The sequence below is a fragment of the Coturnix japonica genome, chromosome 1, assembly GCF_001577835.2.
Source record: "Coturnix japonica isolate 7356 chromosome 1, Coturnix japonica 2.1, whole genome shotgun sequence".
Lineage (NCBI taxonomy): Eukaryota > Metazoa > Chordata > Aves > Galliformes > Phasianidae > Coturnix > Coturnix japonica.
This window is the reverse complement of record NC_029516.1, coordinates 149,499,800-149,527,154: the sequence shown is the minus strand read 5'-3', so window position 1 is coordinate 149,527,154 and position 27,355 is coordinate 149,499,800. Positions and strand designations below refer to the sequence as shown.

The window sequence follows — 27,355 nt, the reverse complement described above, 5'->3', positions numbered from 1 at the left end:
CTGTTTAAAATTAATAAAGGAAGACAGAGCACACAAAACCAACACCAGGGAGTATAAAAGCCCCGCATGGAGAGCCTGTCGTGTCCTGGTGCTGGGAAGCAACAATACATGTTAGGCAAAGCACTCCTTGACAATCTCGTTTGCCTTTTTCAGCTGGGTTCAGAGGGCTCGTGACAACATGCCCTGTGGATTTGTCGCCTGGGAGGGGGCATCTCATGGGTTATTCATAGTGTGCACAGCGTTCCAATGAGCTCTCCTCCCCTTTTTCTTGCAGGTGATGCATGGAATAAAACACTACTGTAATGTGGGGCTGGCTCAGCCATGTCCCACCTCCCAGGTACCTTCTGCCCTCAGGTCTCCCATAGGCATGCTCCGCTGTCATTTGCCTGTGTTTATGAGAGTGTAAAATTTTTCTGTGATCTGAACAGCCAGCAAAAGGCTTCATCAGCCATGCTAATAGAGCAGAGCCTGCCAGAACAAGAGAATACAGACGCTCCTAATGTCCGCAGCTATTCCCCTTCAGCAAATTGCCCTATTTTTGTACAGGAAATAGGTGAGAATTTCTGAATGAAAATGAGAATTTCTACCTCAACAATTACCCTGCCCTCGGCAGGTAGGATTGTCTTTGTGAGTATAGAACTGAACACTGGGAGGATGGGCTCTGCAGTCATCCAGCAGCAAACGAGACACAATCCTTTAAACCCAAAGTGTTCCATAACTGCTTCCTGCCTGGCCCATCTTACAGCTGCACCCTTCAGCGCCCCATTGGCAAGCGCCAGCCATTGATCTGGCTGCAGGCACTGTCCAAACTCATCCGGAGCAGCTGGGAGCTGTCAGTTTCTCCAATGGTTATGGCCACACATTTCTGAAGAGATAAGAGTTGTCTTGTATTGCATGCTGGCTTCAGGTTAAGCTTTTCTTTATCGCTCTGATGTTCTGCAGACACTGCTGGTTACCCCCAGGTTCGCAGCGCCAGCTTCTCCCACCACTTAATGCTTATTTTATGAGCCCAGAAATAATGCTGCACGGAGTGGAGCTGTGCCAAGAAGAGTTGTTTCTGCTTGTCTTCATCCTTGTCTTGTTTTTTTTGTGTGTGTGTGAGTGTTTTTTTCCCTCTATACTTGCTGCAGCTGAAAGAGGTGCAGCTGCAGCAAGTATAGGGAGGGAAGAGGGAAGCTTCCTCTTATAAGCTCATACTCTTCCTCAGTATAAGCTGAGGGAAGAAAAATGCGACCCAAAGTGCTGCACAACCTGATGGCTGCTGTGCAAATTTACAGCTGCCTGTGAGAATCTATCAGCACTGTTTCACAGGCTCTTCTGAGAATCATAGAAGCATAGAATGGCTTAGGTAGGAGGGGACCTTAAAGATCATCTAGTTCCAAGGCCCCTGCTATGGGCAGGGTTTCCACCCAACAGATCAGGCTGCTCAGGGCCCCATCCAACCTGGCCATGAACTCATGCAGGGATGGGGCATCTACAGCCTCTCTGGGCAGCCTGTGCCAGTGTGTCACTGCCCTCTGTGTGAAGAATTCTTCCTAACTTTATTTGTTTGTTTGTTTGTTTGTTTGTTTAAAATTTTAGAGCCTTGTCCTGTCACTATCAGACAGTGTAAAATTCAGTCTCTCTCCTGTTTATAAGCTCCTTTCCAGTACTTGAAGGGCAGGTCACCCCAGAGCCTTCTCCAGGCTGGAAAATCCCAGCTCCCTCAACCTTTCTACATAGGAGAGGTGCTTCAGCCCTCTCATCATCTTCATGACCCTCCTTTGGAACCACTCCAACAGCACCACATCCTTCTTGTGCTGGGACCTGGATGCTGTACTCCAGCTGGGGCTTTACAAAGGCAGAGTAGAGGGGTCAATCCCCTCCCTCTCCCTTCTGGGCACCCCTCTGTTGATGCAGTTGGCCTTCTGGGTTGCAAGTGCACACTGTTGGCTTGTGTCCACCTTGTCATCCATCAGTATCCCCAAATTTCTATCCACAGGGCTGCTCTCAGTTCCTCTACCAATCTCTACTCATATGTGGGATTACCCTGACCTCAGTTCAGCGTCTTCCACATGACCTTGTTGAACCCCATTGATTCATGTGGACTTCTCAAGCCTGTCCAGGTCCCTCTGGATGGTGTCCCTTCCTTCTGTTGTGTCAACTGCACCACTCAGCTTAGTCTCATCTTAAGCAACTCTTATAATTGCTGCTTAAAGAAACAGTGGTTGGTGTTGGTCTGGTAAATATCTGAAAAATGGCATTGAGTGTCTTGGCAGTCAGATCTCTTTCGTGAATAGCTTGCAAAAGCTCTGGAGGTATTTCAGATGTAGTCCACCCGCTGTGGTCCACAGGGTCTCCAAATCTGTTGCTATGCATCCTATTGTGCCCTGTGGGCAGACCCAGCTCTGTGGGCCATGGTGCATGGCCAAGCTGCTAAACCATGAACTTCAGAAGCATATTTTGTAAGTGATGCCTTGCAGCTACCTTAAATGTGAGCTGTTTGCTTGGATGAGGTGCCTGTGCATTAGGTAGGATGAAGCTGTGCAACAAAACATCTTCCTTCCAAGAAAACCCCTTCCTGTAGGCTAGTCTTCAGTCATCTCTGTAACCTTTGTCATCCTCTCCTCCCTGGGGAGTCTTCTGTGTGACCTTTGCTATTCTACCAAGGCGTGTCATAAATTATTATTGTTTTAAATGGCACTTAGTCTGTCGTAGTGGCTGCTAGCCTTGAAGATTTGCAGTCTACCCTGTAATTTTGAGAGGAAAAAAAATGGCTAAGTGACAGAAGAAATATTGTACTTCACTATAAAACTACTTTTGTGTTTGGTTTTCTGCTCAAGTCATTCATATCCCTGTCACTAACCTCATTCAGGTCAAGGGCTTGAGGCAGAACATGGGCATAATATTTTTGGTCAGAACAGTGCATCTGAATATTACAAACATATGTAATTTTGAAATTGAAATGAGTGTGGTGTTAAATCCTCAGGCAAATAATATAAAATCATAATAGATTACTGAAGTTTGCATTTCTTTTGGCAGTTCAAAACAAAGCTCTTTTAGCTCGTTATTCCTAACATTAATGAAGCTTTTAACACAGAAGGATCTTCTCCTTATGGCTGCAGATTGGATCCAGATCCTGCAAACTTTATAGTAAATTCTGTGGGCCTAGGAGTTGAAATAATAAAGCAAAAATTAATCAGACACACATTAAGTGTGAAGCGTGGAACCAAACATCTGCAGTGCTCAGTGGATGTCTGGGCAACATACTTGCAGTGCTGCTCTGCCAGCTTACATCTGGAGTGGTTCATCAGAACAGAACAGATGCTAGTGTGAAATAGGTCATCATAGCAGCAGGGCACTAGAACAGAGTTATTTCCTCTTTTTTTTTTTTTTTTTTTTTTCAAGCAGTAACAGCTATTTCTTTTTATTCACACCAATTACGAAAATGTTAGCCAATGCAGTATGAATGCATGTATTGTGAGAAGCCAACGCTCTTAAAAGGGCATCAAGGTAAAAGCCAACCTAACGTAGCTTTGGCAAAGCGTAACAGGTAAACCAAGTATCCTCTCACAGGGTAGACCAAATATCATTTAACAGACATGGTGACTGTGTTTTTTTCTGTTGAGATGATGATGATTTGTTTTTCCTGCTTCATTTTTGCATTTTACTAGAGATGTTACTGAATGCCTTCTTGGTGGCAAATGCCCAGAAGCAGAGATGCTAATTCACAGGAGTTTCATCAGTCATTTCAAAGGAGAGGTCACACAGATAAGAAAAATGAACAGTACGCAGTATGTGAAGCAGTGACATTCAATGAGTCCTTGTCACTAGCAGCCATTAGCATGCAAGCCTGCTGCTATGTTTCAGTGCTTTATGTGCTTTTCTTGACCAGGCAGGGAGCCTTTGGAGCACTGTAGCAGTTAATGCCATACAAGCGATTGTTTCTTTCTTGAATGCCTTATATTTTTAGTACCATTTAGATGCTTCTCAGTCCCCCTGTGCATCTAAAATTTTAAAGAGAATCAAAGAATGCATAATTTATATCTGTCCCAGAGGTAATGGAGTGACTCAATGATATCTGTGAAGGGGATGATTTTAAATTTCATGTCTTATGCAAGAGGTGGTTTTTATATGAAAACTACAAAAATTGGCCTCGGGGATACCCAGATAATTATCCTCATAACAACGGGTGAGGATTCCAGGGGGATTACGGCTGAAAGCTGTGGTGTATTGGATTTACCCTTGTGTATCATAGTTGTCATAATCAAAAACACAGCAACTCATAGATCTTGGGGAATCTGACTTGCATTCTGACTTTGAATAGCAAATGCAGGAGGTGTGAAACGACAGGTTTGCCTCGACTCCGTTGAAGAATTCATGCAAGATGTAAGACATTTGTTTACTGCTGAAATTCTATCCCTGGGTTAAAAGAAAAAAAACAACAATTGTTTACTGATGTTGTGCAGAACCCATCAGAACATGCTTTATCGCACAGCGCAGTTCCACTAGACTATTTCTGGTTTCATTTACCAAAAGCCTAGAAGTGCCATGGCTAGGAATAAATGTCTGCTTCTTTGATATGCTATATGTTTGAAAATGCACTTTAAGGTCTGTATTACAGACGGTTCAAAGGGAATATAAATTGGTGTGGTATTCTTTTTTTTTTTTTTTTTTCCTTTCCAATCCAGTCCCATACATTCATTGCCTTTTTTATCAGCACTGTTTTCCGTAACATGTCTTTAGAAAGAACTTAGCATTTTGTATTTTATTTAACTCGGGCTTTGTTATATTTAAATAAATGTTAAGATCTTGCTGCTTCCATAGTTTAAAATGTTTAACATCCTCTAAACCAATTCCACACTGGCTTTTAGCATTGCGTATCCAAGGAGACAGCTGATCTTATGTTCTTCTCCTTTCGAAACTCTCTAGGTTTAACGATTCTTTCCACTTCTTGCAGGATTGGCCATGAGAATTTGTAACATTCCTATGGAAATACAGTGATGGGGCCGCTGAGAAGTTACCCTCTTTTGTACAGGTCTGTAAACTCTGCCACATTCTGACTATTTCAGCATGTGGATTCCTGTGCTGTTTTGTTATCTTTCTTTTTTTTTTTTTCTTTTTTCATCTTGAACGCATGCAAGTCAAATGAAAATCTAATTTTAATCTGGAGCAAGTGTTGCAGAGAATGATTTTGGTTTCTTGCAAAGTGTTTAGGACATAACTCCATTCTGTTACCGTTATATAAATGCATAGTAACCCATTCATCTTTCCTCTGAAGTGAACTATTACAGCTTATAGTGTTGAACTGCAGAAAGGAATTGGGCCTGTAAGTCATTTTCACATCACCACTGTGTCTTTCAGTGTGTGCTGGAACTTCTATACCCTACAAAGCCCTGCGGTCAATGCCTCCCACCCAGGCTGCCAGTGTGTGAGTGGCTGTCCCTCAGCTACTGCTGGAGCTACTTCTGGAGGTATAGTCAGATAAGAGTCAGCAGAATAGCTGGGGCTTTCAGGTCAGGAGGAGCTCAGGTTCATGGAAAGTTTAAGAAAATATATAAAAAAAAGAGTTGATAATTTAAGAAACTGTAGGAAGGGCATAAAAGTAATGGTTTGATTCGTGGAGTGTCAGCATGGCAGGGAGTGTTAAGGAGCCTGTAGCTAATGCTGTGTCCTTGTCAGCCAGAACAATAGCGCATCAAAGTATAGTGGCCTACAATCACAATGATTTAGAGGGTAGAAAATACTCCTCTGCATTTCAATATGTTTTTTTTTCTTTGCAGGTATGGTATAGGGAAAATCTGATTTTTATTGTTTTTGAAGGTAGTACAGAAAAGCATTTTTATAGACATTTTGCCAGAGAGAATCAACTTCTCCATCTACACAGTCATACCCTGTGATCAGAGCACAATGAGGGCTTGTGAGAGCTGTGTCTGGCCCTAAATAATGGTTTTCAAAAATGTTCACATTTGAATATGTTCTGTTTTGTTCACTTATTTGCCTGACAGCGCTGTGGGTATAATTGCTTTTCTTGTTGCCTCTGTACAGTCACTTAGCATTCCATTAGTCTGTATGAGTTCTGTAGGGAAACTAAGGAATAAAACCCAAACCAGGAGGTTTTAGTGTAACAGAGGTATCCAAAACTACCTTCAATTTATTCTCAGGAAGGAATTACTGTAAGTTGGTAGTGCCTTTTAATATGACCCCAGCTTCAAAATGCCTTGGAGACTGAACCTAGATGTAAACCTTACACATGACTACAGCTTCTATAATGAGCAGTGGGCCTAGATCCTGCTAGTTGAGATGCTGCAGATACAGATCTAATCGTGATGCCTCAGGCCTGTGTTGAGTGAAAGCTCTGTGCTTAGAAATAAGTAGTTTTTCAGAGTAATTGCACAACTGTTGAATGATCTGTGTCCTTCTAAAGCTTTACGAATGCACTGTTCTTTTCTTTAATGATGTTATCCCTCAGGGCAAAATTTCTGTTTTACTTTGGGGGCAGAGGGAGAAAAAAGTGCAAACACTGAAATGCACTCAGGATAAAGGGAGAAAACTTGTTGCACATGTTGGCATTTGGAATGTAAATCCTTTACGAACAGCAGTGACAGCTTTAAAAAAACCCTTCCTTTCCAGGCTTGTATGTGAGAGCTGTTTGAATCACAGCTCACCAAAGGCTTCCAAGAGCTGCAGCTGAGTTTGCTGAAGTAAAGCATGGTTGGGCCTAATGAATTTGATACAAATGCAGCCAACAGCTGCTCTGAAATAGAGTTTAGGCAAGTTGTTTATCTAAACACCTTTTAGAAGCTTTCTCTCTCACATGTCTGATTCCTGAAAAATAATGGCTTTTAGATATACATACAAATTAGTATTGCATTGTTTAACACAAATACGACATTAATTTGATGTATGTGCAATTAGATACATATTACCATGTGGCATGAAATAGTTGGGGTACTACTGTGCTGTAGTTTATTACAATACAAAGGAAAACAAATTAAGAGGGAAGACATTTCTTCTGAAAAAGAGAAACCATGTGTAATGCTCCAAGGCAGTATCAAAAGGTGTTACATTTAACCTTTGCAAGAAATAGATATTTGTATCAGTAAGAATGCCATCACAGATGCATTTTTCATATTGCATAGTTAAAGAGCAATTATACAGCATTTGCCTGGTTGAAAGCTGAACTCATCTGCCCTCTGCCTGGGGTCTAAGCGAAGCTGCCTCTGCAGCTGTGTAGGTACCTATTGTAACACTTATCTGTAGCATCTGGTATTGACATTGAAGCAAAACAGGATACTGGTCTAGCCAAATAATTTCTTTAATCCAGGTCAGCTTTTTCCATTTATCTCATGACTTCCACTGCAAATTTTGTGTATTTTTTTTTTTTTTTTCTTATAAGTATCTTCCTGTATGGTTCTTGTTTTCTTAAACTTTCTTTTATTTCCTGCTCATGATCCCTTGGACATTCTCTAGAGAAACTTCCTTTTCCCTTCTGCCTTTGTGGCTTATCCTTATTTTACTGGAATTTCATTCATTTATTGCCGGAGTTTCTTAAATTTTCCTGTTGGGGTCCCTAAATGATGCACTTTTTCCAGTGACTCTCAGGACCTCTCAAATATTTGCCCTTGACACTCTTAGGAAGAAACAGGTGTATTGGTTTTATGGTAAGCAGAAGACACCAAAGGCAGTGAGAGTAGTTCAGAGCAGGTTTAGACAATGGGCTGTGGTGTGGGATGGAAAAAAGTCTTAATCTTCTGGGCTCAGCTTCTCTGCTCTCCTCATGTCGTGGCCTGCTGGCCCTGTGGTCAGCCAGGGCTGGCTCTTGGTGGGGTGTGAGTACAGAGAGTGCATCTCCGTTGTATTGCTGCTTCTTGAGGGTATTTTAACAATTATGAAAAAAAACATTAAGCTGCCAAAAGTCATAGTGAGGGTTAGAAAGAAAGGAGGGGAAGAGCCTAAGGAGAGCACATATCCATGGGAGTGTGTAAGCATGTCAGTCATACTTTTGATCTCTGACCAGTGGCTGCATGCATAACTGGAAAGCCCTGCTGCCACTGGCTGTGTTAGGTAGTCCTGCCTGCCTCTGAGCCACGCTGCTGGAGGACCAAGCCCTGGTGCTTGTGGGCCATGTGATGGCCCAACTCTCCCTCCCCAAGCTGGAGGTGATACTCAAAGCAGTGGCTACATGGAGGTTAGCAGAAAGGAACAGGGTAGGTCAAGGCACAGACCAGCAATCCAAGGGAGCAAACAGGCATCTGTTTTCTCTGTGCACCTTATGCGCAAATTACCTGGGAGAAAGGGAGGGGATGCTGCTACCTGTAAGTGTGCCATATGTGCATTTGATGTATACATCTGAATTATTGAACAGATGGAAAACAAGTAGTCTGCTAGCTGGAGAAAATCTATAAGCTAGATGCTCAGGGAAAATGTGGCAGAATGAAATGGAAGGATGGGGAAAGGAAATCTCACTGAGGTGCCATGGAGGAACAGTTGCATTTTATTAAAAGAGAATACAGGATGGTCAGACTGTAAAAGTTAATGTGTACAAATCATGAGATGTATGTACAAACTGATTAAAATGCCATATATGCACTTTGTTTTTTATTTGAATGATGGTTCAGGGTCACCGTGCAACTCTATTATTGCCCATATCAAGGCAAGGGGCATATGATGGTTAGAAAAAATAAAACGACAATTTGCTGACCTGAATGAGAGCTGTGGCCCTAGCAAGACTTCTTCAGGACAATGGGATAAGTAAAGATGCATGGAAAACAAATCAACCAACCAAGAGAACAGAGAGCTTCCCATGATTTTAAGTTGTTTCCAAGTGGTTCCTTGGTACGGCAACAAGTGCTACTTCTGTCTGAGGAACAGAGGTATTCTGAAACACCACCCTGTTGTTTAATCACAGCTACTTCCCAGAACAACAGGGAAATTGGTTGAGAGGCTCCTGCAAACTGTCCTAAGTGTCTATAGACTCAGATCAGGAGAAACGCTCTTTACTTGTCTCACCCCATTGCCCATCATCTTATGTTTCAAAGTGGCAATTAGTTAATGATCTTTGACTATCTTAACTCATGTGGTATGCCATAAAATAAAGGGTGATCTTTCATGCCAGCAGTTGAGAGTGCCCTTGGGACACTGAAAATCATCTGGCTCATTTGCTTGTGTTGCAATCAAGATGTCTAAATAATCTGTGAGAGATGTTTACCTGATACATTCTTAAAACAAGCACCACCACCAAAACAAACAAAAATGAACAACAAAACAAAACCCCAAAACATCTTCTAGTGTGGAGTATTTCAGTTATTCTTTATATAGTCTCCTCCAGAACTACACAACCCTTAGGGAATATTCCTAAAATCCAGGTTATGCTTCCTTTGCTCCATACTAAGCCACTTGGTGTTTTATTTCTTGTGAAGAAAGGGAAAAGCTGAACATGACTTTCTTTATTGCTGTCTGTTGAGTATTGAAAGAAAGAATGCCTCTATATTGGAGATGTTTGTTTATTTGTTTGTTTTTCAGAGTAAGCAATTGTAAAACCTGCAGATACCAATTTAAAAACTTCTGAAGGATTTCTTTCTTCTTCCTGTGTAGCTGCATCCCTTTGCATACTGTGACTTCTTAATTCAGGCGCTAGTGCTAAGAACCTGGAAATCCTCAGTATGACTGTCAAATGCATAAAAATTATGGAAAATAAGCCCAAAGTTGAGGAGATTGATAACTAAAGGTGGAAGCGTACCCTAAATTAAAGTGGCTCCCATCTTTATCTTACCTCAGTCTAGGTGGAATCCCTGCCAATGTCTTCTCTCTCTTCTATCCTTTAAATTCTTCTAAAGTATGATAGTAGGTAATGAATGACATTGTTTGAGAGACAATAAGAGTGGAACTGATAGCTCTCAACATATGGATAACTACACATCTTGCACCTTTTCATTGCTCACATTCTAGCTGCACAGAGATATGTGAACAATGGATGAGGTGAAATGGTGGCTGTAGCGCATTTCAGAAACAATGATTGTTCATTCAGGCCCCTTTAAAGGAGAGACAGCAAAGAACTGCTAAGTTTTCTATCACTAGTGTCCTCAGAAGAATCAATCATGCATCTTGAATAATAATAATAGAAGGGGGAGGACAGCTGCTCAGCCAAACATCATCAATATTGACACCTTCCAGGAGGAGTAATCAGTAATCCCCTTGACCAAAGCAGGTGTCACAGCAAGATAAAAGTCATAAGCTCCAGCTCCAGCGGGAATCTGTTGCCATAGACAGAAAGATATGAATTGATTTCCCTTCTGAATAGGAGTTAAAACATCTTCTCCAGTTGAGAAAAGGAAAAATCCACTGTCACTACTACTGCCCAACTCTCCAGAAACGACATTGAAACTTACAGAACTTGTTACAATAAAAAGAAAGGAAAAAAGGAAGGAAGGAAGGAAGGAAGGAAGGAAGGAAGGAAGGAAGGAAGGAAGGAAGGAAGGAAGGAAGGAAGGAAGGAAGGAAGAAGGAAGAAGGAAGGAAGGGAGGAAGGAAGGGAGGAAGGAAGGGAGGAAGGAAGGAGGAGGAAGGGAGGGAGGAAGGGAGGGAGGAAGGGAGGGAGGAAGGGAGGGAGGAAGGGAGGAAGGAAGGGAGGAAGGAAGGGAGGGAGGGGAAAGGGAGGGAGGAAGGGAGGGAGGAAGGAGGGGGGAAGGGAGGGAGGAAGGGAGGAGGAAGGGAGGGAGGAGAGGAGGGAGGGGAGGGAGGGAGGGAAGGGAAGGAAGGGAGGGAAGGAAGGGAAGGAGGAAGGAAGGAAGGAAAGGAAGGAAAGGAAGGAAAGGAAGGAAAAGAGGAGGAAGGAAAGAAAGAGGAGGAAGGAAAGAAAGAGAAGGAAAGGAAGAGAGGAGGAAGGGAAGAAAGAGAAGGAAAGGTATGGGAATGGGAAGGGAAGGGAAGGGAAGGGAAGGGAAGGGAAGGGGAAGAAGGGAAGGGAAGGGAAGAGAAGGGAAGGGAAGGGAAGGGAAGGGAAGGGAAGGGAAGGGAAGGGAAGGGAAGGGAAGGGGAGGGAGGGAGGGAGGGAAAGAGAAAAGAAAGAGAGTTTAGGTGGCTGAGTGCCAGACAAAATAAACAGTAAGAAAGAAATCTTTTTTCCACCACAGGTTTATGTATTTCCCCTTTTACTTTTTAGCTAAAAACATGTGGAAAATGAACAGACAGTAAACTGTTCAAACAGGAAACATTAAGAGATTTTATTATTACTACTATTTGTTTTCATAAGAGAAAATGGTGGTGAGTTTGGTTCCAGAATTAATATAGGTGCAATGCTATTGCCTTCAGAAGCTACATCTGATGATTATTCACATCCTTGCTGCCAGCTTCAAAAAACTCTGACATCAGCTTAGTTCAGGAGCAACCTTTGTTGCTTAAAACCCAGCAAAGTTCAATCAATATTATGAGTAACAGTAAGGCAGAGACTTGAATTTGACAAGAATGTTTCAGCACTTTTTTAAGCTTAAAGTGTAGTGTGCATAACTCTTTGGGACTAACAGTTCTAAGATGCATGGCTCCAGATTTGCTTGGATTTATCGGATCAGCTATTGCATTAGACAAAGAGAAATACAAAGACATTGATTATTAGCTGCCACAGGTGAAAAACAAGAAATAAAGCTGAAAGGAATCCATGTCCACATTAATAAGAGTTGGTTGACTCTATAGAAGAAATGATCCTATAATAGAACCAATAATTGCTAGGGAAGGAATGTGTTCCTGCTTAATGTTATTGATACCAGACTTCAAAAACAAAAAGACCACTGAATATTGTGTTCAAGAGGCTTTACATGAATGAGTGGAGCTTGCTAAAATGGAGCTAAAAGCTGGAAGAATATCCTGGGTCATACCACTCTCAAATTTTGAGCTTTCAGAACATTATTAAAAATTAACCAAGGAAATAATAATGCATAGTATTGCTCCAAATAGCCTAGAACTCAAGACAAGTATTCTCCAAGTAACTAGCCATAGTGTATTGCCTCAAATTCTAGAAAATAAGCAAGCAGCTTGAGGGGCTTTCAGCTATATCAGCTGTACTAACATTCTTCCCTGCAGAGCTGACTCAGATCCTCCACTGATAGATGTCATTCGTCTCCAAGTTGACAGAATAAAGGGGAATGGTTTTAAACTGAGACAGGGGAGGCTTAGGTTAGATATTAAGAAGTTTTTCACTCAGAGGGTGGTGACGCACTGGAACATGTTGCCCAAAGAGTTTGAGGATGCCCCATCCCTGGAAGCATTCAAGGCCAGGCTGGATGTGGCTCTGGCAGCCTGATATGGTGGTTGGTGACTGCACATGGCAGGGGGGTTGAAACTAGATGATCATTGTGATCCTTTTCAACCCTGGCCATTCTATGATGTTATGATTCTATAAAGTTTGGCAGTTCATTTTAAGGCCTAATTTTCCCTGCCATTCAAAAATTGTTTTTTAAATTTCTTAACCTGCAAGTTATTTCTGTCACATCTTCAGTGAACAAGGATGGTTTATTCCTATTATTCCCTTCTTCTTTGCAGTCACTCTTAGTATTTTCAGTCTTTTGTCATACTTACCTCAACAACATTTTGCTCCTTCCATTTTTTGGCATAGTTTATAAAGTTACTCAGTGTCAAATAGCTCCTTCCTTAAATGTGGCTTCCAATACTACACATAACATTTGCTGGTGAAGTCTTTCTAAAGTGAAGTAACAAAGCAGAATTCCCTTGTGTGTGTTGTAAATAACACTCTCCTCTGTATTTCTAATCTAACATTCATAAATACATAAAAGTGATCCCGGTTAAGCTTGAGATCTACTGGGTAACTTCAGATCCTTCTTAGCAGGACTAAACCTGTTTGGTTATTTCCTGTTCATTGTTTGCTTCCTTGACTGTTTTCTGACCTCCCCTCCCAAAGGTAATAACCAGCAGCTCTAGGATTTTCTCAACCTGTCATCTACATATTCAAGGGTGAAGTTCATAAGGCCTAGACAATTTGAAAAGTTTTAATTTATCTCTGTGATCTGTAATCTACTTTTCCCTCCTATAACACAAATCTCTTCTCCTTTGTCTCCAGTGTTAACTGTGCTGGCTTTCTGATCACAGCTGGTCTTTTCAATAGCTTTTCCATCAACTGATTAGGAAACCACCTTTTTCTTCTTGCACGTTCTAATAGTGGTATTCTAACAATCACTAATAGTGCTTTTCTTAGGAAGGTTTTCTACTTCTACTTCTTTCCCTTTCCAGAAATACATTGCAGTGTTACATAGACCAGATGAAGGACTCTGAAAGATGGCATACAATTTTCATAGCATGGGATTCCACAGAGGCACTAGCTGTACAAGAGCAATTGAAGACAGTTATAGCAGCACTTGACAGATAACACGCAGATGTCACTATTCGTACAGCTCAGTGTAAATCTGACTTGATCCAATTAATAACAAGGAATTACGACCAAAGAGAATAAAGAAAAAAGATTCAGAGGGACTAGAGATGTTGAAAGGAACGTTTACATGTTAAATGCAGCAGAGGGATGAATCTGAAACATGGCAACTTGTTCTTAAAACTGACAAGTCATGTGGGCTTAATTTCATCAAAATGCTTTTCTTTTAATGTTTGAAGGCCACCAATTCAATTATTTAGTTCATTTCATATTTTTTTGTTCGTTTCACTCAATTGAAAACATCCAAAGTGTTCTTATGTTTCATTCTCACCTCATCATGCATTTTTTTTCCTCATTTTGTGTGGTAAAAAAAGCAGAGATGATTGTTGAGAGATGATTGGTTGGTCTTAGTGACCTTTCCAACCTTAATGATTCTGTGATTATGCAGTACCTGGTTGAAGATACAGTGTGTTCAGCATTGAAATGTAGAATCAAATATTTATTTTTTTCTTCTTCTTCCTTTTGTGAGCAATTCAGTAGTCTCTTGGAAATCCTGTCTGCAGCTCTGCAGACCAGTTGCTGTCAGGTTCTCCTGTCAGTCACACCTGAATGAAATCAATCAAATGCACTATCTGAGCCCAATGAACTTGAATGCACAGAGAGAACCAGTGGTCCATGGAGCATCTGAGCCTGTGATTTTTCTATAATCCCTCCAGGATAACACCCCTTCAATGCTGGAGAGTTCATCTCTTACTCTCCAAGTCTTCCTTCTGTAGTGCTTTCTGCAAAATTTCTCTCCAGGTTTTAAACGATTAGTTTATGCTTCATTTTGTAAGGACTCAAGTAGTCAGCAGAGTCCATAGACCCATGGCTGGTAGACAAAAGTTCCCTCTGCCCATCTTCCAAGACAACAGAAGCACGGTTAATACAGTGCTGAATATAAACTAATGAATTGTCATGATAGGCAGCGTTTATTAGCTCTGAGTCAGTGCAATTAACTTGACCTCACTACTGACAGTAAGTTTATGTGGCTTCCAGTCATCTCCAGCCTTGTGCAGAACAATCTTGCATTTGCTCAGGAAAAGCACAATAGTGCACCACAGATACCCAGAAAGAAACTGCTCTGTGATCAGTGGAAAAGCTTCATTCATGATCTAATTTTCCATGTCCCCAAAAGCTCTCACCTCACTTTCCCAGCTCCTTCTTACATGTGCTATCTCAGCTTGAAAGTGAGATTAAATGTTTAAACATTGCCCACTACTGCCCCAGCTCTGCCACTGGAAGTGCAATAAATGGGCAGAAAGATGTTCATTTGAAAGCCACTAAGAACAGAAGTTACACCTGTTCTTTGCTGTGTTTTGATATTCTTTAGGTACTATAGTCACATGTCCCAGCAGAGAAATTATCCTATTAGCCCCAAACTGAGCAGCAAGAAAGTGAATGTATAAAATGTGGGGGAAAAAATACTTCAGAATTTTACTTGTTCTTGGTATTGTTCTGTATTTGTGGTAACTCTATTTTTATGATTGCATTGTCACTTCTATGTTCAGATTGCTTAGCTTGTATAGGAAATGCCCAAATACTGCCCATTAGCTCTTTCAAGTGTGGGAAAAAGAGTAAAACCATTTGATCCCAGAAAGACCTAAAAGATCTAAATTGCTTCTTAATCAAGAAAATCTGAATAATTTGGCTCTGTTTCTGTGCTTTAGCTTTTCTTTGGTTTCCACTTCAACTGATGTACATTGTAGATGGGACAGTCTTTGAAATGAGTGATTTTCTGAGTATGATTTTGTGAAGAAGCAGAGCAGTGATTGCTTTAAGAGAATCTGTCACCTTGTCCTCTAGAAGAAAGGCAACAACAATCCTTTCCAATAATGGGACTGTTATCTCTCTCCTAGAATTTATCAGTTGAGAAACATATTGATCCAATTTGCAGGTTGCAGCCTGTACTTCTCTAAACACATTGAAAAACTTTGCATATGATGATGGCCAGAACTTCTGCATTTTGTTTGCAGATGTGTAGCCCCCCTTCCTATCTCCCTTGTGAGCTGCTGATCCAAGGAACCTGGAGTGGATGAAAATTTCCTGTTTCACATAATTCATTTAATTTCTGTTATTTAGGAGATTCTTTTACAATGTTTCTCCTCCTTCAACTCTCACCAGCTGTAAATTTTGTGCAACCCCCCCCAACCAAAAAAAAAAAAAAATAAATCCCAAAACCAATAACAACAACAAAATAACAGGGCATGGAAGTATTTGTAAGACTGAAAATTTGACTTAAGTTAAAAAAATTTATGAACTTTCTTATATGTACTGTTAATAGTGTTGTCATTTTTTAAAATATTCCCTTTGGAGCCAGTATTTGTGTTGGCACCAAAGTGGCCCTTCCCTTTTAATCTCCGGGTCTGCTTTTTAGGATTACTGTGGGTTTAAAGTGACACTTTATCCTTCTCAGAAGGATTCTCCCTGTTGTTATGATTCACTATGCTTTACTGTCATGGTGGAATAAAAATGAATGTGAAATCATTCATTTTCTGATCGATTGAAAGTGAGAGAGATATATCTTTCTTGTTTGTTAGAAACCATTTAAAGAAGCTACTATGGCAACCAAAATTAATGACAAATAAGGAGGTTGTTAATTAATTGTTCAGGCTGAGTAGAATAAGAAAAACCTGAATGTGTTTACTAGCATCCCAAAAGCTCTTGGTTATTTGTTTGGAGAGTCAGTGCATCTTTTTTACTTATTACGAAATAAAAGATGTTTATGATAATGGAATTGAAAGGGCGCACTTACACTATTAGCCTTCCCCTTGTGGTCACATTGGACATGATCACTAAAGTTTGGGTCACGCTCACAATGATCCCATCTGCTGCTTACAATTTGACTAATAAAGTTGATAATTCCTTTAGTCTATTGAATGCATAAACAAACGGGAGTAGTCCCTGTCCCAACTGGTTTACAGTCTACAAAGCTGTTAGATGCCAAGCAAAAGTAACACTTTGGGATTCAAGGAAAAAAAATGGCATTTTCAATTGCTTTTTAAACTAGATCTGGGGATACTAGCAGACAAGTGTTGATGTGTGCTAGTGGGCATTGGATGAGGGGAAGAAAACGTAATCTTTGCAGGAAAATAGCAAAAACCCTTGGGAGGCCTACAGGCAGTTAAGTATATAAACTACAGGTTTCTTTACTGCTAAAATTGGCATGTTATGCTCTGTAAAGCAGGATTGATATGTTTTCTACAACAGAAGGATCAGCCAACGAACTGATTCGATCCATAACTTATGGGGAGGCTGATCTGCTTTACTTTTTGGAATAAATTACCATTTGAGAAAATAAATACATCCATACAGAGAGTTTAGAGCGTGGAACATTTGGACATTGTTCATTTTTATGTACGCGTTTAACTCAAAGATCCAGACATATGGTGGAAACGCATATGGCCAGCACCCCATAAGGTCAGTTGCCATATGGCCAAAATTCTGCCTTAGCTAAGAATGTTGACAGGCGTGTAGCATCTCTGCCAGCTTAAAGTGAGGAGTTATCTCATAGCAACAGGATGCTCCTTCTCCTCTCCTTTGCCGCATTGTTTACTTTCTCAAGGTGTCAGCTTTCCAGCTAGATGACAGTTGACCTTCTAAAGAGTCAGCTGTATGAAATTAGAAGTGTATGAAATATGAACTAAAGAACCAAAGAGTTCCTGTTCTGACATCCTCGATGCAATTGTTGCCACTGAATAAATTAGGAGCAAGCTTCCGAGGCTGTGACAGAGATCACAAATAGGGACTAAACAGCTGAGAAGCATTTCCTTTACTATAATGAGTGCAGTAAAAAGCTAACTCTAGACTATTCAAATGAAAGAATAAACTGGAATACTGGTTACAATAGGATATTATGTTTGCCCCTAGTGGAAACTTGCAGTTGTTACTCTGGTGACTGTGTCCTACAAATTTTGTCATTTCTCCATTATATTGACAGGTAATACTATAAATCAAAAATGCTGTGAGTTGGTATTTCTGAAAATGGTAATACACTGTGTTCCAAACACGTAGGGTGGCTACGCTGTAAAAAATTGGTCCCCATCCCTTATTTTCTCACAGCTATATATGTACACTGGGAGGGTTACCTGCTGTGTGGGACATGTACGTGACCATAGTACCCCCTTGCTTGGACTGAACTCCAGTTAAGCCTACTTAGAGTTTCTTCCCTCCTAGCTTTGTGGCCTTATGGCTACTGGTGATAGCTGTGTTGAGTAAGCAGTGAGACGCAGTGTCTGCTGAGAATGTAAGTTCTCCTGCTTTAAAACAGACTCTAGAATATTTCCATGTTCTTGCTGTTATTTATTCAAATATTTACCTTTATTATTAAGATTATTATTATTATTTTAATAACACTACAGCTAGCTAAAAAGAAGAGAAGGAAGAGACCTCATTGCAAATAACAGCAAATGAATTACTGTCAGTACAATAGCAAAGACACTAAAGGCCATTCTGTTTTCCAGGTCTTCTTCTTCTGCTTCAGTCACCATGATATCTACACCAACCATGGTGTCATCATTCAGTTACTGTGTGGCGGGTTCATGCATATTTACCAATTTGCAAATTATGCCCATGTAGCTCTTAGTGTAGCTGTTTCTTTGTCTTTTTCCTTTTCTTCCTTTGCTAATGATTCAAATTGCTTACATGCCTAACATCACAGGGCTGTATTCTATGCTTGCCATTTGCCTTTGTACACCAATTAGGTCTTTGTAATTTAAATGATGTTTTATTTGCTGATTTGGAAGCATCCTTGTTGCTAGAATGAGGTTTTCTTCAACCTGCAACTGTTCTTTGATATAATGATTTATTAAGGTACTAGGAGAAATATTGATCCCACTAATAGCCTTTGCCTTTCCACATAATGCCTTACATTTTACTCACTGAGAGGGCCATATTCCTTTTCTCATCATCTGATTGACCATAAATGCTCTGGCTTTTCCCCAACAATTATCACACTTATCAAAGCTGTGGGTAAAAGTCAGGTATTTATAGACTAATTAGAGAAGTCAACATGTCCAAATTGTGTACTTTGCATAATATGAAGAGTCATTGGACAGCGCATAGAAATTAAGGAGTGGCTCCATACGGGTCAAAAACAGATTAGCAAATTCAGAAGAGTTATGTATATCTTATTGATTAGGAGTGTCTTTTGGGGAATTACTCCATGGAGTTATATGCTGCGCCTGTGATTTATTAATGGCATTTATGCTTACTTTTTATTGGTCTTTTCCAATGTGTTCTCCTTCATCTACCTTAACTCCCTCTTTCTTGAGAAAGCTTTCTAATGCTAATGTCTATGAGGTGGTGGTGAAGGCATTGATTTTTTAGCACATCTGGAGCTAGTTCCTTTTGTAGTTTTTACTATTCACCTTAAAAAGTGCATTATTCTTATGGTAGCCACAAAATCTGGAAGAGAATAAAGGACAGGTGCATGAAAGAATAAAGAAAAAGACAGCTTTTTTTTCTTAAATGACACGGTTTTTTTCACCAAAATGAACCCAAATGGAAGTAGAGGTGCTTTGACTTTCCGCAGACCAGATCACCCCATGTTTCCAAATGGGTGCTTAATGTTATGAATGCAGCATTACTGAAATCAGCATCCTTTAGTTCATTCTATCTTCATTTCCATTCCTATGAGTCAGGCATAGTTTCTCACACTGGGGTATGTAAAAACTGTATCATTTATTTAATGCTAGTTTAAAGGAAATTCTTCTTAAGATTGAGGGCCTCAGCACTTTGAAGTGTTGCTTAGTCACTATCTCTACTGTCTAGATTCAGATAAGGTTGAGGTTTCCATAGATCAGTGTTCTAGAGTTACAAAACTAAAATCAAATTAGTAGAGGTAACTAAATTTTATGCTTTTGTGGTTTTAGCAGATTTCTAAATATTTAGAGATCAGAGAGACTTTGCCTGTGGAGGGAAATATTCTCAGAAATGGTTGTCTTTTTGTTCTTTTTTTTTTTTTTTTTTTTTAATCCCTCTGAAAAATGTTCAACAGTGAATTTTGTTGATGACAGGATACAGAGCAAATTGGGTTCTGTTCAGAAATATCTCATGTGCAACAACATTCCCTGGAAATTCTGTCCAGAAAGCACAGAAGAAAGGAGTATGAATGCTGGCTTGGATTATGATATTTATCTCTAGTTTTTCAAGTATTAGTCTGTTCAGAATTTATTATTAGTTAACATTTGATACTTGTGTTTTATTTTGCTCATAGTAAGAACTGCTGCTAATGAAGCTGTCACAATAATGAGATGACTTCTGTCATTCACACTGAGAGCTAGTCACACTGCATGGAGAGAAGCAGGCATTTTTAGGGCAGGAATTATCTTAACTCCAAATAGACATGCAAAATAAATCAGATTGCACCCCGAAAGTGTTTCCTGCTGTTACCAGTGAAGGCACTAGGTGTGACTAGTGCAGAGGGAGATGTGCAATGTATCAGTGAGATTAACCCATGATGATGTGATATGTGGGAAGTACCCTCAGAAAGTCTTCAAGGTGGAAAAGAAACTGCTGAGAAAGCCTAGATAACATGTTTAGATTGGATCTGGTTTTCTCTAGATTATCTAAGTTAGCCAAGCAGAAGTGCACCTCTGCTCACTCTTTTCAGCTGTTCTGCTCAACAACTCTAATGGGCTGCTCTGAGTATGTAAGGTGGCTCCTTCATGGTTATAAATCTGTATAGCTTCATGAAGACCAGCAGCATTCTGCAAACTACGCCAGCACAGAACCTCACAGGCAGAAAGGTAATTCTCCACCTGAAATGCAGTAGCTGTCAAGGGGTGAGATGATACCCTTACCTTAATGAGGCCTACAAGATGCACGGGCTTGCCTTGTTCCATCTACCATGGATCTGTGGGAAGAAGGGGTCAGAGCAATCCTTGAAGAGAGGCAAAGAAGTCTAGTGTGAACGAGGTGGAAGTGGCACGTTGTGTTTGGTGCCATGAGAGCAAGGCTTGGACAGCAAGGCTCCTTGAAGCTCCTTTCACAAAGCACTGCAGAGGGTGGTGTGCCATGCACTACCCAGGGCACAGCTCTATCCAGGAGGTGGGGTGGATGTCACAGATGCCAATGGAGAGCAGACAGAAAGGACTCCATCCCATGGTCAGCACTGTCAATAGATGCCCTGAAATAATTCCACTTAGGCAACGCGTCTTCATCCCCAAATGTTAATTAATAATTGATCTTGTTATGTATGTAGAGAGCTCTCTACAATTCAATTCTCTGTATTTATGTCTCATAAATGACTCTGCCTTGTCAGATTTTATGGTGAAATAGTAGATTCAAAATTAGCATAATGTAACAACCAAATCGTATATATAGCCTTGATCTGCAAACACTTTTGCCCATGAATAATTTGAGTTATTACAACTGATCTCCCTGGGACTCACATATGCTTTTGCAGGATGAGAGCCACAGCGTTTATTGAATTACTTTCTTTCATACGCCACATGTGTTCAAATGAAACTAATTTATCTGTCACGTATCTAGGCATTTCCCAGCATATATTATGTAATTATTATTTTTTTAAGTGTGGTTCTAATGAATCTGAGGCCTAGATAATGTTTCCAACAGCTAGCTAGATAAAAATGAATCTGCATTAATGTTGAGATAAGATCTCACTTTATATGTGTATTGTAGTATTTAATGTGTACTATTATGTATGTTAGCAATAATAAATGCATATGCATATATAGATATGTATGGATATAAATGCAGGCGTATAAATATAGGTAAGACTTCCTATCTCCATATATATTGCATATGTATATATATACATCCTACGCATTTGAAAGCACAAACAATTACTATGTTATTAAATGGAGTTAAACCAGCAGTGGTTAGAGCAGACATTTTCCCCTCGGGAGGCAGTTCTGCTTCCTTGCTCCTGCTGGCTGGGGGTCTGTGTGAGTTACAGCATCTCCCTGCCTGCCTCTGCTCCCTGCTAGCCCAACCCAGCTGCAAAGTGTTTGCAGCAAGTGTGGAAGGATGGTTAGCTAGTGGGCAGCCCCAGGTGTGCCTGATGTGCTGTCATGGTGTGACCAGTCCCCCTGGGGTACACTCATGCTAGCACAACTCCAGCCCATCCATTTTCCCTTTCAACTGAACAATCAGATTCTATTTCTGGGGTTTAAGGGAAATCATTCAGCTCACAGAGACCAGCACGCTGTGTGGCTCTGTGAAGAAGGAAACTTGTAAGATCCAGTTTTAATGCTTGTCCAGTGTCTCAGTGTGGACATCTGTCATCTGCTCTGTGTCAGGTTGCTGTGAATCTGGAGAAATGTTGCACTTGGTTATGTCACCGTGCTTATATATTGCTTTGCTGGAGAAAGGCAATGAAGAGAAGGGAAAATCGTCATCTGTATCCTCTGAATTTAAAAAATGCTAAATAAAAAGTGACCTGATACTCTCATATTCAAATGAAACAATAAGGAGGTATACTGAGCTTGCTCTGAGGACTTTGCTTAATGATATACAAATAATCACTGAGATTGCGGTGTTTGAAATGAGTGTGGTTTATGATCTAATGCCTAAAGATCATTAACCAACATCTGCTATTTTCTAGAAATGGCACTGAAAAAAAAGTCCCAAATATAAACTCCTTCAGTTAAATTGCCCTTTTTATATGCTGTAAGTAATGGGGAGAGAACCACAGGGAATTCTGGAGGTGCAGCATGCATTCAGGTGAAATGAGATTGTTCTCCGTCATTCAGAATTGACCTGAGAGATTACTTGGTCTCCGTTGGAAAGGAAAAAGCGGTTGTTATGCTGACTTCTTTTATTTTAAATGGACTCAGGCAGCCATGAAAGCTTTTAGGCAGTACATAGCACATTTGGCCAGAGGGCTGCCGGAGCTGGCTTTAGTGCATTATGTGCTGTCCCTCATATCTGATGCTTGGTTCTCAGGAAGGATGCTCAGCGTTCCCAGGTGGAGCTGATTTCTGATTGCCTTGTTCAGGGAGTGCTGTGCCTTCCTTCACAGGTTGTCCTTTTCACATTGCAGGGTTGTTCCTGGTCCAGGTGAGAGTAGGGTTGTCCAGAATGGTATCCAGCAGGAGGAAATCTGGGCTTCAGATAGGCTATGTGTGCATATCATTTCCCTCATTTATCTGGCTGTATGACACAACTAGCATTAGTGTAGGAGGTGAGGTAAATCAGATGTGTACATCTGTGCCTATAGACTGTGCTCATAGTATATAAATGCCCTATCCTCTAGCCTCTGCTCATAAGACATCTTTATATTCATGGGCTTTTCCAATGAACTAGTCAAGCTGCTTGCAAGAGGAAGGCTTTTTAAGATTGGATCCCTTAAAAAAGATGACTGTAGATAAAAGTGCATCAGTGCACATCAGGGATGAAATTTTCAAAGCAAGGACATCCCGTTGAGCTCTGTTTTGCCATTGTTGGCTTATGTGTTTTTTCCTATGTGTAAGATGCAGTACAAACATCTCTGTTAGAGGCCTTTTGTTTGGAGGTTGATCTGAATTTAAGGTCAATAGCTCAAAAATTAGATTAAATGAGGGTGATTAAATTATACTAAGGGAGCTGCTTCTATGAAGTTCAATTTTTTTAAAAAAAGAAACAACCTACAAGGCAGCATCTGCATTGGTATGATGACAAACAGCTACCATTACAGAATACATTTCTACAAGCGTGTTTACAGGGCAAGATATGATCTGTGTGCACTCTGATGCCCCAATAAATGAGTCATTTAAAACTCAGTAAATGAGTTTGGGGTAGCTGATTCCTCAGTGAAACAGTAAAATATTTTAGTTTATTTTTGCTCTGGGGCAAGAAGACGCATTGGGCTGGTAACACAGCCACTGATGTAAGACTGATTGTTACCCTATGAGATATATTTATGTCCCCTCTCCCTGCATGATCACCAATCATTTGAGACTCCTGTCATCCAGGAGTAGGTGTTTTTAGCACTTTTCTGGAGATACAGATAACATGTTAAACATGAGCTGGTGAAGCTCAGCAGCATTTGGTTGCATTTTTTAGTATCTGTGGTTTTGACGTGTTCATTCATTTAACCTCTTGGTGTATTCCTGTTCTCTAAATTGAAGCAAATAAAGTTTACTGTTCTCCAAAAAGAGGGTATGAGTCTGCTGCTGTTAGGAAGCTCCTGAAGAGTCATGAACAGTGACACCATATATAAGGAGAACAGTCTAAGCGTTAATAATATTTATTTGAAGTTAGTTTATTAAGCATAACTTGCAATTGATCTGCCTTTGGAACCAAATATTTTTTTTTGGTTATAGTAGAGGGTGCCCCCACATACATCAGAATGGCCTCAGATATCGTTTTCGTACAGGCAACTGAGAAATCTGCCTTCTTTTCCCTACGGTTTGGAATCCTGTGATCTGAAGAGAAAAGGGGTTTTCACAAAGAGAAATGACAGTTCCTTTAAGTTTATGTTAACATTATCACACAGACTGAAAAGGTCAGGAAACTTGAGATTGTCTGTAGTGTCACAGGAGGTAATGTTGGCTGAGGTAAGTTGGCAAGCCTATGAAAGACGGTAGACTTGTGCTGACTTAGCACATACAGCCCTGGAGTTATATATTTAACCGTTCTTGGTTAATTAATACAATAAAATTTCATTTTTATGTCTCTGCTCTCGTACTGCAGAAATGGGAAATGACAACTGTTTGAGGTGGACAGAAAAAGCCAGATGAATGTGCCCAGACTGCAAACCCAGACCAACCTTTTTTCTTCATAAATCTTTTATCCTTCCTGGAGAGTTGCGTCTTTTATTGGCCATTGTCCTTCTAGCCAAATAGGGCTAGGTGAATTTCTCCATCAGAAGACCACAGAGCTATGTGTTATGAGCTATAATTTGAAAAGCGTGGTGGTCAGGAACAGAAAACAATGTGATAGAATAAAGGTGCTGCTAGCTTACATAAAACTTCTGTGGCCAGGTACTGCTCCATAGCATGGATCAAAGTTGTTTCTTTACTAACATTTGAGAGAGCAGTTTCATATTGGTAGATTGCATTAGAAACCAGATATTTTTTACTTTTTCCTTTTTTAAAAAATCTTGCCTGAGGTCTGTCTGTCTTCTCTCTCAGAATTTATGTATGTATGTTTGTATGTATGTATTTATTGGGTCCACCCATAAGTCATCATTGCCATGAGCAAAATGTTACATTATTGCATTAGTGGGAGGAAAGCACCCTTGGCCCATGGTCACATTTACCAAGATTTTTATGGCAGAATTTTAAATCCCCTAACCACAGGGATCTGTGAATTGAAATATAGACGCAACCTTGAAATGTACAGTTTCAGCATTGTTGGCTGTGATAAATATGAGCCATAAAGTAAATCTGTGCTCTGAACCAGATTGGATCAAGAATCACTGCTGAAGTTCCTTTGCCGTTTCCCTGCATTTCTCTTCTCAGCATCTGGTTCTGCAGATCACTTTTCCCCATTTCAAGGTTGTATTCTTTTCTGTGCTTGGGGTAAAGGATTTGTCACATCCCAAGGGGGATCTTTGTTTTATTTTTTAATCTATCTTGCTGTAGCTTTATTTCTGCAGCAAGTGGTTTCGGTAATCCATACTGATGAGTTGTCCGCTCTCCAGGTAGGGTTGACAGGTAGATTTATGAACCAAGAGAAGATAATCTGCTTCCACAAGGGGTCACTGGTACCAGCGCACATAGCAACTAGTTCCTGCCATGCTGCTGTAAAGGGCAGGTTTAGACAAGCCGCTCATCACAAGGAGGGTGGAAAAAAAAAAAAGGAAAAGGAGTTCTTACTCTTCAGAAGATACCTACAAAGAAAAGGAGCAAAGCAGATTAATGAGAATACTTTTCAGAACTTTATTCCTTTCAGTATTCAGGTAGCCAGATGCCAACAGTCCTTTGTGCTATCCTTGTCTGCGTCAGGACTTCATCATTCTCTGCTAAAATGAGATGCTCAGCTGATGTTGCTTCACTGCTTGTTTTAATGGCTGCGAAGATTGCTAGAGCTACAGACAGCACAAAATGGAATTGTTAATTCGTCTGTAAAGCGGAATCCATACAAGTAATTAATATAATTTCTCCTGAAACCCATATGCCTGCCTGCCTATTGTTAAAAGAGGTTGCCACTGGTTGTAATTTCAGGATGCTCCTCTCCTGATTTCTCTGTGTGTGTGTGCAGGCAGCAGAGGTTCCTGGTGTCAGGGGACAAATCTCCCCTTTAATTTGTCAGCCTGCCCAAAAATCACCTCTGGAGAGAGGTGACTCCATTAACATGAATTAATGGAGCCCTTTCTGTAGGCAGGGCTCTGCAGAGTGCTGCTGTTTGTAATAATCAGGACATTTCATGAGTGTTATTCGTGTGTTGCTGAAGCTTTATTTCAAAGCTGATCATCTCAGGGTGTACATAGGTCCTCAGGACACTTGAAAAAACCTCGGGGTTTTTTTCTTGTTTTTGGCATCCTGTCTGTGTGCAGCTCCTAGTCCCCCAAGGATAAACAGAGGAAAGCTTTTCTGTGCTATCTGGTGATAATTTTCTAAAGGTCAATGTTGTCATCCCTGTTACAGGAAATCTTACCTGTCAACTGCTGCCCCAAATGGCTAGGAGATATTTCTTTGCATTTCGCTTGTGGTTGGGCTTTCCACATGTGGCTCTCTCTGAGTCATTTCACATTCATATGTGCCTTATGCTAATAGATTGTTTTCTGAAACAATGTGCTGCCTTTACAATCATTTTCTCTCTCATCCCCTGCCTGTCATGCACACCAATTCCAGAATCTCTGAAATGTGTGACATGGATGCCTGACATACTGCTTTATATTACCAATATGGTTGGGTTTTTTTTCTTTTTCCTCTTTTCTTTTTTTCCTGGAAGAAATATAATATTCATGTGAGATGAAGAGAAGGCACTCCCAAAGACATTGTTTTCTCTCTTCTCCTTTAAAGGTCAGTTTTAGAGATGGTCAGTACGAGGGATGAGTTTCTTGTCAGAGAAAATTCTCATTGGTATCAGTTTTGGCAAACGTTCTCCGGGCTATTCACCAGGCTCCAGAAGGATATTGTCTGCACTGTCCTGTGAAGTTAAAGGTCTTGTGCTGTTCACATAACCACAGCCACCCAGTCCTCTTGGCCAGCTTGGAGCTGCATTCAACTCAGAATTAGCAAGAAACAGATGTTTTCCTCAAAGGAAAGGAAAAGGAAATGGGAAAAATAGCAGCTGCCACGTAATTTCCATTGTGGGAAGATCCATCTAATCCATCATGGACTTTCTGCTCACAACCTGCAAGCAAATGCTGTCCTGGGAGCTCCAGCAAATTTGTGCAGAGGTGCTCACTGGAGATGTGTGATGGCAGATGGCAGGTTGCAGACATCAGTGCTTATTTTCCCATGGTTTCCCTTGAGCTCCCACAGCTCCAGACTATCTGCTCTTATTGTGGGAAGGGTAATTGTTGCTGCTTTCTCACAAAAATCTTCAACAAATGAAATGGGTGATTTCACCCCACTGCAAATTCTTTTGGTTTAGCAGGCATTTCTGGGACACAAATACTGCCTCTTGCTCAGCAGTAATCATATGTTGTCATTTGGGCTCAAAGAAGGAACAAAATAAAACAACAAAAAAGGGCCATTTTGATTTGTATTAAACAAACATTTATCTCCTCAAACTGGTCAGAAAGAAATTAATTGTTTTATTCTTCTGATGTACTAATTACATGTACAGGCAAGCTCATGTTGGATTTTCCTGCATGCGCTATCATTAAAGAATGGATTACGTCTGAATTAAATTACTGTATTTCCACCAAAGGTCTCTATGGGTCAGGATGGTTGGCAAGATTTATAGGCTAAAAGAAAGGAGGTCAATGGGTGTCAGTGGTTAAGAAATATATTGTTCTGCTCAGGGAGTTATCCTCTCCTGAGAGTCTGAATTGCTCTTTTTCTCATTCTTAGCATCTCTTCACACCCTGGCACTGCACGGGCATTAATTCTCAACTAC

General features: G+C 40.5%; 1 protein-coding gene across 1 annotated transcript in view; it reads left to right on the top strand.

Moving 5' to 3' along the window:
- ENOX1 (ecto-NOX disulfide-thiol exchanger 1) overlaps nt 1-27,355 on the top strand; it is a 364,528-nt gene that overhangs the window by 105,926 nt on the left and 231,247 nt on the right. The window contains exon 3 of the mRNA XM_015851740.2: nt 4,940-5,017. The gene's annotated coding sequence lies outside the window, so the exon portion shown is untranslated. The remainder of the gene's footprint in view (nt 1-4,939; nt 5,018-27,355) is intronic.